Below are 13,378 nucleotides of genomic sequence, written 5' to 3' on the forward strand. Positions count from 1 at the left end.
GTTTGACCAGTGAGCACCGAGTACTGTTATTTCTTTTTTTTTGATAAACACAAAAGGTATTTATCACACGTCATATTTGGACACAATTCCAATATTATGATAAAAAAATCACGATTTGTTTCCATTGTACAAAGGTAACTATCATTATTTTTTCCGGAATTATTTGACTTGTTTAAGATGACAAACATGGTTGACCTTTTGAGGAATTCGGTGTGTTTATTAAATGATGAGATACAGTTGTATACAGTCACCCCTAGAGTGTCAGGATAAGGTGAGTAGTGATATCTTATGATTTAAGATATAATCTGGGGTTGAAAATACTTTTGTATTTTTTTAGTGTGTATAAATTTTATATGGTGGAGACAGGGGTCATAAGACCATTAAATTGTTTTTGTTTGTTATTTTAGAGTTTAAATTTCAAAACTTATGCATGTACTGTATTTCGCATCTTCTGTTTGAAGGCACTCTAGTCATCTTTCAGTTACAGTTCTGCTCGAATCGCCACATGCCTTGCACTATTGGTTTGGGCTGTTTTTTTTGATTTGAGGCCCTTTACCTTGTAACCTAGTGCAACTCTTTTTTCTTCATTAGTTGTCCTAAATCTGTTTTCGTTTGATGATGTTGGTGTCAATCACTTTGAATAAGTTTTTTGTTTATGCAGCTTTTTTTTTCTTGTGGAATGCTTTCAGTGCTAAAATTCATAATACCCAATCTGATTTTATGGATTACATATTTTTGTTATCTCTTTTTATACAGATGTGTACTAATTCATCGTGTGTTAAATATTTACATTATGGATGTTAGATTATCAACTTTCAATTGCCGGGGTATACAAGATCATATAAAAAGGCGAAAAGTGTTCCATTACTTACGGTCAATTGACAGTGATATAATTTTTTTACAGGAAACCCACTCTTCTCCTTGTGATGAATCTTATTGGAAACAGCAATGGGGTGAAAGGGCCTTTTTTTCAAGCTATACATCTAATAGTAGGGGTGTCGCTATTTTAATTCGTAATCATATTTCATTTACTCTTAATTCTTTATTTGCTGATCCTAATGGAAGATATTTGATTTTATCAGTGGTAATTAATAATGTACCTTTAACTTTAGTGAATGTTTATGGTCCCAATAATGATGACCCTGATTTTTTTCTCCAAATATTTGCTAAGATTGAACAATTCACTTATACCCCCCTGATATGTGCTGGAGATTTTAATGCTGTTTTGACACCCTTGGACTATAAAGGTGGTAAGCAAACTCATGCAAATGTTAAATCTAGGGATATGATTTCAGTTTTAATGGAAGAATTCAATTTACATGATATTTGGCGAGACTTTCACCCGAACCTAAAACAGTATACAAGACACCAAAAGAATCCTATAGCTCTTTCTAGATTAGATTTTATATTAGTCTCAGAAAATTTTGTTAATAATTGTGTTAGTTCAAAGATTCTTCCTGGGATTCAGTCTGATCACTCAATAGTTGTTTTAAATTTTAAGGACTCGCAAGTAAAAAGGGGGCCAGGGTTTTGGAAACTTAATTGTAATTATTTACATAATGATTCAGATTTCATTAACACCGTAAAAGCGAAAATTGAAGAATTTAAAATTGTACATCGTTATTCTGAATGCAATCCTAATATTATATGGGATTCTTTGAAATGCTCAATTACAGCGACCTGTATAGAGTATAGTTCTCGGAAAAAGAAGGAAAGAAATTCCAAAAAAGAAAAATTGTTTAAGAATATTGAGGAAGTTCAGATGAAATTAAGCAGAGATACAAGTAATAAACACTACATTGAAGAACTGGAAAATTTGAATTCTCAATTAAATAAAATTTTTGATTATGAAACCCAAGGCTTAATCATTCGTTCAAAAGTTCGTTGGATAGAAGAAGGAGAAAAGAGTTCGAAATATTTTTGTAATCTTGAAAAAAGGATGGGTGAAAAGAAAAGTATATATAGAATTAAAAACGAAATTGGTGCTGTTATCTCAGATCAAACTAAAGTAGAGAATGAAATTTATACTTTTTTTCAGACTTTATATAAAAATCATATTGAGGATAATGAAGAAGTTGTGGATGATTTTTTGGAATCCATTGATATTCCTACTTTAAACGAGAATGATAAATATTTCTTGGAAAAACCACTTTCTAAAAAAGAATTATATGATACGCTTTTATCAATGAAACACAATAAATCTCCGGGATTTGATGGGCTCCCCGCAGAATTTTATGTAGTTTTTTGGCAAGATATCTCTGATTTACTTTTAAATTCCCTAAATTTTTCCATGGAAAATGGCTTTATGTCTTCTTCCCAGCGGAATGGTATAATCACTCTGATTCCAAAAAAAGATAAGGACCCTTTGTTTTTAAAGAATTTTAGACCGATATCTTTATTAACCGTTGATTACAAAATTCTTGCCAAAACATTGGCAAACCGTCTTAAGAAAATACTAGATCAATTAATTCATACTGATCAGTCTGGGTTTATGAAAGGGAGACATATTGGGAATAATATTCGATTATTAATTGATACAATTCAGTATACTGATTTTCATGAAATACCTGGAGCAATTCTTCTGTTAGATATTCAAAAAGCTTTTGACAGTGTAAACCATAATTATTTATTGAAAGTCCTAAAAAAATTTGATTTTGGAGATAAATTTATTGGTTGGATTAGGTCAATTTATTTTGGAAGAAAGAGCTATGTCTTAAATAACGGTTTTTTAACAAAACCCATCGACATGGAAAGGGGAATCTTTCAGGGTTGCCCTATCTCCCCATATTTGTTTTTGTTAGTTATTGAAACTATGGCTCAAGCTGTAAGACAAAATGATAATATTAAAGGTATCCCTGTGGAGGGAAAGGAGTTAAAGATATCCTTATTAGCCGATGATTCCACATGCTTTGTAGATGGATCTATAAATTCTTTCAATATTTTGTTTAATTTGTTGGACACTTTTGCTGTTTGTTCTGGTTGTAAACTAAATATTTCAAAATCTGAGGCTGTATGGATTGGTTCTAGAAAAGGCTCCCTTGACTTTCCTTTCTCTGAAAAAGGCCTTAAATGGACGCAAAATCAATTTAAAACCCTTGGTATAACATTTTCTTTGAATGTAAATCAGTTATTTAATTTGAATTTTTTGCCCAAATTAGAATCAATTAAAAGTGTACTTAATTGTTGGCGAGCTAGGAATCTCTCTTTGATTGGGAAGATTTGTGTTGTAAAAACCCTATTATTGCCCCAACTCCTCTATCAATTTTCAGTCTTGTGTATAAAGATTCCTAGTAAGTTTTTCAAATCTTTGAATACTATATTGTATAAGTTCATTTGGAATGGGGGCAATGATAGGATTAAAAGGCAGTATTTATGTAATGATTACTCCCAGGGTGGTTTACGAATGATCGACCCCTCGATTTTTGCTCTTTCTCAGAAATTGAATTGGGTTAAAATGTTACATGATGAAAGTTTTGACAGTTTCTGGAAACGTATGGAGCTTTCAGTTCTAGAGAATTTCTCTCCGGTAACGGATATTTTGTGGAAAACTAATGCTCCAGAATCTATTTTAAAGAAATTGCCATCTGTTCAGTTAGCCGATTCTTTAAGGTCCTGGTATTCATTCAGAGAAAAATTGGTTAAAATTGAATTTGGATCAGCTTATTCTGAAATAGGTGCATGCCAGTCTTTATGGTTTAATAAGAATATTCGATCCAGATCAAAACAATACTTTGTATATGATAATTGGTTACAGAAGGGTTTGATTTATATTAATGAGTTATTGGATCCTGTTCACCCTGGGAGTAAATTATTTGAAGAGCTGGTGCTTGATTATGATATAGATAAATCTGATAGGAGGAAATATAATTTTTTAATGAAGAATATTCCACAAGAATGGCTCACACATTCAGAAATAAATCAAGATTTTATTTTTGAAACGACTGTAGGTAAACTTATGCAAACTCGTAAGGTTTCCAAGTATGTATATGATGTAATGTTGGAAAAGGTCATCCCAGTTAATCATTTTTCTTTTTGGAATGACTCATTTAACCTAAATTCTCCCATATGGGAAAAAATCCTTATGAGAAATTTGACAAGCACTATTGATACTCGATTACGATCCTTTTTTGTAAAACTGTTTTATAGGGCAATAGCATTAAATGAATTTCTATTTAAAATTAAGAGAAAAGATTCATCATTATGTTTCTTTTGTAATAAATCGCCTGAAACTTTTTTACATTTGTTTATTTTATGTCCCCATATACTACCTTTATGGCAAAAGATAATAGATATTATAAATCACAAGGAAAAGAAAAATTATATATTTTCTAATTTTGAGAAAATGTTCGGTCTCTATGGAGACTCTTATATATCATATATTTTTTTATCTGTAAAGTATTTCATATATGTCTGTAAATTCCAGAATAAAACCCCTACTTTTGAATCTTTCCAGGCTTACTTAAATAATAATAAAGAAATAGAATATAGAATTTCTAAAAAGAAAGGCAAACTTGGTATTCATTTTCAAAAATGGAGGTTTGACATTTAATTTGCACTGTATATTTTTTCTACACGGTATTTTTGTCATATTTGTTATGTGACATTTTAAGTATCCACTTTGTTTTGCTGCAGTTTTTATTATGTGATTCTGTAATTCGATTGATTTTTTTATTCTTTGCTGTAAATGGCATTTGCTTTTTACCAATAAATACTGAATGAAAAAAAAAAAAAAGTCCGATGTCATTGTACGCAGACTGTTTAGGACGGCTAAATATATTTGCCGATCGTACCCTTCCATATAGATTACACGCGCAGCTGTGTCGTACTGCAAAGCTGCTGTAATCATACATATTCATAAGATGAGCGGACGTAGGGGAAAACCTCGCTTTGCCGACCGCCTATTTTTAAAATTACAAGTGGAAATAGAATGTGTGGTTCTATGGTCTATCAAACCAAGTCTTGGTGAAAAAAAAAAAGAGGGAGCAAATGAAGACGAACATTCATTCTTCTTTCTTCCATAACATGGGAAAAATATTAACGAAAAAAAAATACGAGGTCGTGAGACCCTACTCCCACGGGTGCCTATTAAACCTGATGACTATGATCTCCCCCTCCCCAAATAACAACAATGATAATAATAATAATAATAATAATAATAATAACAATAATAATAATAATAATGATAATAATAATAATAATAATAATAATAATAACAATAATAGGAGCAATAATTGTAGGCCTAATATTAATTAGTCTGAAGTAGATGATGGTTCTATGAGTTTTGGTGATTAAAAACAAAAAGGAGGGAGCAAATGAAGACGAAAATATTTCATTTTTCTCTCATAATGTGGGGAAAAGAAATATGAAAAAAAAAAACCCCGAGGCCTTGAGACCAGCCGTGGATGCCTGCGGGTGCCTGCGTGGATGCAAGAGCAGGGGGTAATCAAAGTCATAGTGTTAATATCTTCCCGTTTCGACGGGAACAATCTGTGGGCAGAACTTTCGGGGAATCTCATTAGCGTTTTTGGTAATTTTCCCCGAATGTTTTTTTTTTTTGCCCTGCGGAGGTGGAAATGTGTGTGTGCGTGAGGGGGGGGGGGGGGGGGGTGAGGGGCAACAAGACAACTGTTGGACTTCAACGGGTGCAAATAACCCCTCGAAACTCAAGTTCTATAATAAAAGCAAGTAGTGGCAGGAATGATCCCTACCAATGGACCGGATCGCCGGGCACATACTACAAAAATAAATTACATGTATTAAATTTCTGGGAAGGGTGGTCATTTAGAAGACAGCACAATTAACGAAAGAATGAGAAGACTTTTCTTTTTATTTCTTCAATAAAAATGTGCAAAATCGTATTATGAGAAAAAAAATAAAACCCCTCAGACCCGTGGATTTCCACGGGTGCTGCTAGTATATATATATATATATATATATATATATATATATATATATATATATATGTATGTATGTATATATGTATATATATATATATATATATATATTTAGAAACAAGGATGGGAAAACTGACTAGAAACAATTGTAATAATAAATAAATTTCTTTGCTCAGAATTTTTGCTATATATACATTTATATATATATGATAATTATATCCAGATGCAAGTTCAGGGAAGAGACTTGAGAGGATTTGAACTAAGAATTACGATAACACTACAATAACACTTCACTATTAGAAACAAATGACTGGGTGTGGCTGTCCAACCTTGCCTGTTTACTAAGACAAATCAACAAAATGAACAAAATAGCGCCACAATAAACTTCCTCAATGACCGACTATATATTGAAGCCACTGATTTTGTGGGCAGCCCCCTTTCATCACCTGCTTTGAGTTTGATGCCCCGGAAGTGCTGCCAGAGGACACTCCTGGCGATCCTCTTTGTCCGCTGCTCTGTCTCAGAGACGGGGAGGCCGATGGCGTTGTCATATGCCTTGCAACGTTCCCCCGAGATGAACTCCTCCTCCTCGCCGCTGGCAGTCATCGGGAGGATGAAGTCAAAGAAGAGGGACAGCTGGCGATGAGAGAAATCAGGACACACGGACGAAGAGGAAGTCAAGTCAAGAGAGATTGTTAACAGAACGGAAATAGACATTGACAGACATAGAGAAAAAGACAATTAGACATAAATAAAGCTAGAACAGGGAACATGCATGCAAACTAGAGGATCATTTGGGAGAGAAGGAGTATCAGAAACACAGACTGGGAGAGACAGAGAGAGAGATAGAAATAAAGAGGTAAAGACACAGAGATATACAATGAGAAACAACAAGTAAAATAACCGAATCTACACACACTTTTTTGAAAGTGGAAATTTTCGTGGTTTGAAAATTAATTGCACATCCGTGCAACATTAAAACTAGTGTGAAAAATTCACATCATTTATCTATTAAATGGGAGATGATACCACTGCTTGTCTTACATTAGGAATCTCATTTCAATTTCATGGCATGAGGTGTATCAATATTTGGACCAGACAAAAAACAAGACAGTGCAATACAAGTTTGTTTTCCCAAGCTTTCCAAACATTTTGACTTCTTAATGTAACTTGAGATTAATTTCACTGACAAAGATAGAATTGTCACTACCTTCTAAAGAGAATAAAGTGTTTTCATTGACTATGTTAACACCTTTAATGGGCATAATTACATCATTAATAACAGTACAGTATATCCAAAAAAAAAATACAATGGGTTTTTTGCATTAATAACACCCAATATGATTAAACTGTCCAAATTCTACTTCAGATTCTTATAATAATATAACATCCTTAGCTCTATTTTGCGAGGAAACCCCATTCAATTTGGTTTTATAAGCAGTTACAGAGAAATGTGGATTGTTGTAAAGCATGTCATGAGTCTGATTCTTCCAAGTTTAGCACTTGGATGCTCTTGGAACTACATATCAATGTGTAAACACAATAGACAGAACTTGGAGGGAAGAGATTTTTGACATGCTCTACAAAATTCCTCAATTCTCTTTGACCACTGAAGCAAATCGAATGGGGTTTTCTGTAAGATGTGGGCAATGAGTTATATTTCTATACCCTGAAATTGTATTTGGATTGATTAACAATTTTAAAAGTTATCATTTCGGAGAGTACCATTGTAATTTTTTTTGGGACATACGGTATGTCAGAAATGGATGGCCTAAAACTAACATTGATTTTGAGCAGGAATGAGGAAAGCAGACCATCACATGGTACTGTTAAATTATTAATCGATACATATACATGGAACGACACACTGGTCTGTACTCTGACCTGCATTGGCTTGACCCCGCTGTCGAGCCCCATGTAGGTGCAGGCATCCAAAGGCGGGCACATGTGACACACAAGCAACTTCTCCGCCACCCTGCAAAGCGTCAAAATTTTAGACCGAAGCGTTTCCTCACACAAGAAGCCAAAGGGCATGCGCTCTGACAGATTTGTGAACTACTGCCACGCTCTTCCAGCGATCACCTGATATTATCAGATATTATCAGTTGATCATTGATGAGATAAGCATTTTGATGCATAGGTATATGTGACCCACTGGAACAAATGGATCCGAAAGTCAAGGGAGGTCGATTTTCTGAAAATGACTGAAAATCATTCCCTTACTCATCTGCTTTGATTTCATATATAACATGACTCGTAAAGTAATCAGTTGAGGAGATATTGATGATATTATGAGACCATGCTGAGTGGTCTAGGAAATCAACATTTAGAGGAAATCGCCTTTAAAGTTTTCTTTGTGATGAAATCATGATCAAGGAGAGGTAAAGGCAGTTTTTACCTCTTTACAATAGAAGGTCTGCACACAGCAACCTCCGCGATGTTCATTCAAGCTTTAATAGCACCAGCGGTTTACACACAAACAATCAGTAACCAGGATGCCACGCACTGACTAATTAGATAACTCCCTCGTTGGCATGTTTCTGTTCTGTTGAAAGCCAAGAAATCATGGCCCAGAAAATGCTAATTTCTTGCCTTTCCATTTATCATTCAAGTACGAAATTTTGGCAGATGATAGACGAAACATTAAACTACAACTACAAGGCCAACAACAGAACTTTGATGGTTTTGACCAATTTGATGATTTGACTTTGAACTTGATTTTCTCGGCTCAGCCGTCGGCAACTTTTGGATCCTTTTGTTGTGGCAGGCCACATATGGCTGTCGATGTGTGCATCAAAATGCTTATATTGCATAAATGATGAGGTAAGTATCAGCATACCCACACCAGCAATTGTGTCCAAAATTAATGCACTTTGGCATCTCATATGATTTAACATCAGTAGCTTTTAAGAGGAATAATATCCAAGTTATAAATGAAAGAAAGATATTATAAAGAGGGGTGAAGGTTCAGGTGTAAGTTTCTTCCATTTGTCTCTCTCTACAAATTGAATTTGTTCAGATTGCAACTGCTGATCTGCAAATTAACAAACATGGAGGAAAAAAAAAATACATCATATATATGTGCCAATGTGCACATGACCTAAATCACAAATTGACCTAACGCAAGCATCAGAAGAGACAGCATAAATTTTTGATTGCTGTCATGGGAGCCTCCTCCTTTAGAATAAGATGTCAAAGAAACTGAACCTAATGCATAATATGAAAAGGTGTTAGACTCCTTCCCTTTATGTATGCCCTGGCACTTAAAGGCATAATTTACCATTTGCACATGAAACAGAAACCCAGCATTAGTGCTATAAAACAGTTCTAAAATGTGAGTTAGGGATAGAAACAACCACTGTAATAAAATTGAATCAGTATAATCAAAAGTATTGTTAAATATACAAAATGTGAACAATAGTTATAATAAAATTGTCTCTAGACTAAACCATCAAAAGTTATGGTTTATTGGGAAAAATACTGATATCTCCTTCATTTTATGCTTTATTGTGAAAATCTTTCATAAGGTTAGATGTTTTGCGATACAACAGACCTACACATATGCATCAAATGTGATATCTTGAACATTTTTTTAAATCACTGCTCCCAAAGGTAAACAGGACCTTTAACAGGCCAAGCATTTTCATCAGCATTCTGAAATCCATGCGAACTTGACTTTTGGTATGCCCAGGCACCATGGTAGTTGTAAAGTTAGCAAGCCCACACAGATGTAGTAATGTGCCGCAACCCAACAGGGAGATCATGGTGATTACACAATAGGAATTAGGGGGATTAGGTAATCTCTTAATCTCTTTTCATTGATGATTAGTTTCCTAGTATCTCTGCCAACTGACCGAGCAAGCACCTCCAGCATCTGTACCAATTGGAGAATAAAGCACATTAAACCCACCAACGACGATATGATTTTGCTATAACGCATGTTTCCCATAGACACCTGCCCTGGTACCACTCCATACACAAGTCTTCAACAGGTTAAAAGGATGGTGCAGTTTCGGTTGAGATGGAGTTTCAGGTTTCAAACATTTTTTTTTTACGATTTTTTCGAGATAATGAGAAACCTCTTATGAAATATGAAAGAGGATCCTATATAATTCTAAAAAGGAATTGAAAGTTTGTTCGATGAAAAATGGTTTAAAAATGGCTGAGATATCCAAAAACAAAGCGATCCTAATAAAAGGTGGGACCCACCTCTCATTAGGATCCCTTTGTTTTTTGATATCTCAGCACTGATTTTCATCAAATAAACTTTGAATTTTTCTTAGAATTGTGTGCTTTTTAAAATTTCATAAAGTGCTTTCTAATTATCTCACAAAAAATTACAAGCTGTATTCTCACCTCAACCAATGCTACATCATCCCTTTTAAAGGTGGTAACTTTTTTTTCTTCATTATCAGCTTTACCTGACAGGGAAAAATATGACTCCACTAATCAGTGGGATGCTGCCATCTGGTAAGGAACTCTGCTTCATGTTAGTTGGCCCTGGCTTGTAGAATATGTCATCCACATAACCCTGGTTTAGTTGAGAACAAAGAAGTTATAAGCAAAGTGAGGACATCATTGCAAATTCTGATGAAATCCTCGGACAAATATCTGTAATGACACACATTCCCTTGGACCCTGATAAAGCTCTGATATATGAAACAGTCTAGGTGGCTAGAGTACAGATAACCAAAATTACATTCAATCTACTGACAGACTAAAAGTAACATAGTGAAACATAAACATTTGGATTTTTGCTCTTTCTGGGCAATTACTTTTTTTTTCTTTTTTTTTTAAATGGATAAATTTCTAACAGTCTACACTATATGGAACAGGATTTTAAAAAATTGATCATACCTCTGCATCAATTTTCAAGATTCCATGGTTTTTGGCATAGCGGTCATCGGCTGGGACAGAGAAGATGAAGGCGCTGTCCTGGCTGGCTGACCAGTCCACCTTTGGAGGCATTCCAGGGACGGTCAGTAACATATCTGTACTGGAAACCCAAACACCAGCTGGGCTGTCCCTGCTCAGCTGATTGGGAAAAGTGGGGGGGGGGGGGGAAGATGATTATGATGTCACAACATTTCAAATCACATGAACTGCACTATTGCCACTGCATTTCAATACTAGCACTGTCTTAATATTAATATCTTTCTTTCTATTATCTAATTTGTATGTGTGTCGGGGGGGGGGGGGCAGGTGTGTATGCTTACCACATACTTATAATATCTAGTCAAGGAAACACTTAATCATTCAACAGACATGGCGTGATAAAAACAAAAACTGTACTTCCTGAACGTTTTTTCTTCTTTTTTTTTTGTGCAAATAGTGACAGCAAAGAATGTGACCTTGTCCACAGACCACAATCCCTCTCGTATTCTGTCCCAAATCTAGACAATGCTTTGTCTCTTTGAGGATATTAGCAGATCTAAAGAAACACTGCTATTTTGGCAATAAAAACCTGTCAGTCGAACAACTGCTATAAAAGATAGGCAATAATTTGAAATCACCCCATGGATGTATACACTTCAAATTCAACTATGAATACAGCTTGAAATGAAGTCAGCCCATGAAAAAAGCTACAACGTTTATACATTCCCTTTGGATAAATAAAACTGTAACATTCACATATCAAGTTATATCTGGTGTCTAATCATAATGCCATTGGCCTCGTAGTTCTGAATTTTCACCATTCTTCTAATGACCCAAATCCAAACGATTTTTGGGGGAAACTGGAGGGCTTCATGGGTATTAAAAGGCACAATTCATAAACTTTGTACTTCTTCCAAACACTTAAAACTGTATATTCTTAGATTATTATTACACACATCTTTGATAGTGGTAACTAATCAACCAAAGATTTGGATAAGTGTGTATGGCTTTGATTACCACAAGCATTCACATTGGTCAACATCAATCAAAGAAATTGATGCATCAACAGAACACAACAACACAGAAAAACATGAATATTGTATCTTCAAAGAAAAAAAAAGAAAAGAAATCACAAACCCATATTCCATTCTGTGAACAATTAAGAGAAAATCTATGACCCCTCCCCAACGAATGTCATCAAGCAATCTGCTGGCACCATGCCAAATACAGCCTGCATATATTGCACAGGCTAATACCTGCATGTTATCCCCAACCCCCATGACATCAGACCAGCATCTATCTATGTTTGAGGATGACTGCTGGCTGATGCCAACCTGAGGTACAAGCAGACTATGGTTAAGTTCAGACGACAAGCCCTAACCTCGAGGTTAAGCTTTTGCCCCCTTACTTCAATGTGCGTCCACACGACTGCCCCTTTGAGTGCGTTGATTTCTGTGTCTACACGGTGCTCAACTATGAGTTGGGACTCCCCGCGGGCCGTGGTAAGAGCGCTAACCCCAAGATATCTCGTGGCTCTCAACGTCGAGCTAACCTCGAGGTTAGCTAACTACGAGTGCGTCTACACGGTCCGTAACTAAAAGCTTAACCTTGAGGTTTCCTAACCTCGAGGTTAAGACTTGTCGTCTGAATGTAACTTATGTCAACTCTACAGTCCATGACAGTCTTGCCCTAACTTTCCGAGTGATTTGAAAGCATCTGATTTCAGAATTCTCCACAAATCGCGTAGCTAGTTGCATGCTTGCCAACTCTACTGCTTTTGGCGGTAGACTATGTCTTTTGAGAGATTTCAGTTGTTGTTTTCTTTATCTTGTTTTTTGGCTAATCTGTTACCCAATCAAATGACTGAGTAAATTGAGATGAAATACACATGAATCTACAGACTGAGCCACACATTGATATTCTTGTGAACGATTTCTAAAAAATCTTTGTCAAAAATCTCCTAAATGTAGTTTAGTCAAATGTTCTTGTTATATTTGCTGATGACACAAAATTATATGTTTGCTCTGAGACAAGAGATTCTGTTGTGCATATCAAAGCGATTTCTTGAAACTGAAGGAATGGGCTGTACAGTGGCAGCTTCATTTTCATCCTGTGAAGAAGTGTACTGTGTTCAAGGTCGGGAAACAAAGTACAGAAATGCATACTATTGAGTATCATATCATGAAAAGAGAACTATGCACAGTAGCTCTCAAGGAGGTTCACGTTGAAAAATACCTTGGAGTCGATTAGTAGTTTCAGAATTGTATTTTTAAGATCAAGTTTACCGAGCAACCCTGAAAGCTAGTAGTGTTCTAGGAAGTGTAAGGACTTTTGTGGATCTTGATGCAGATACATTACAATGCTGCTTTTGTTGGACCAACTCATGTTGGAATACGGTTAGGCAACATGGTCGGCATTTTAAGCTACAATGTAGGTGAACAGAGAAATGCTTCCAGGATTTAGAAACATGTAGTATATATAGCGAACACCTCGTGCAACTAAAACTACCAACTCTTGCTCACAGGTGCAAAAGGGTGCATTGCCCTACATCATGGTTGGATTATTCATAAGCAAAGTAAGTAAAGTTAAAGCAAGCTAGTGTATATACA

At 35.3% G+C, this 13,378-nt stretch overlaps 1 pseudogene; it reads right to left on the reverse strand.

The window, feature by feature from the left end:
• Window positions 1-13,378, reverse strand: part of LOC139709677 (L-fucose kinase-like) — a 41,614-nt pseudogene that overhangs the window by 20,088 nt on the left and 8,148 nt on the right.

This window comes from Diadema antillarum, unplaced genomic scaffold, assembly GCF_040938485.1.
Source record: "Diadema antillarum isolate AM-2024a unplaced genomic scaffold, OU_Dant_1.0 seq00001459_RagTag, whole genome shotgun sequence".
Lineage (NCBI taxonomy): Eukaryota > Metazoa > Echinodermata > Echinoidea > Diadematoida > Diadematidae > Diadema > Diadema antillarum.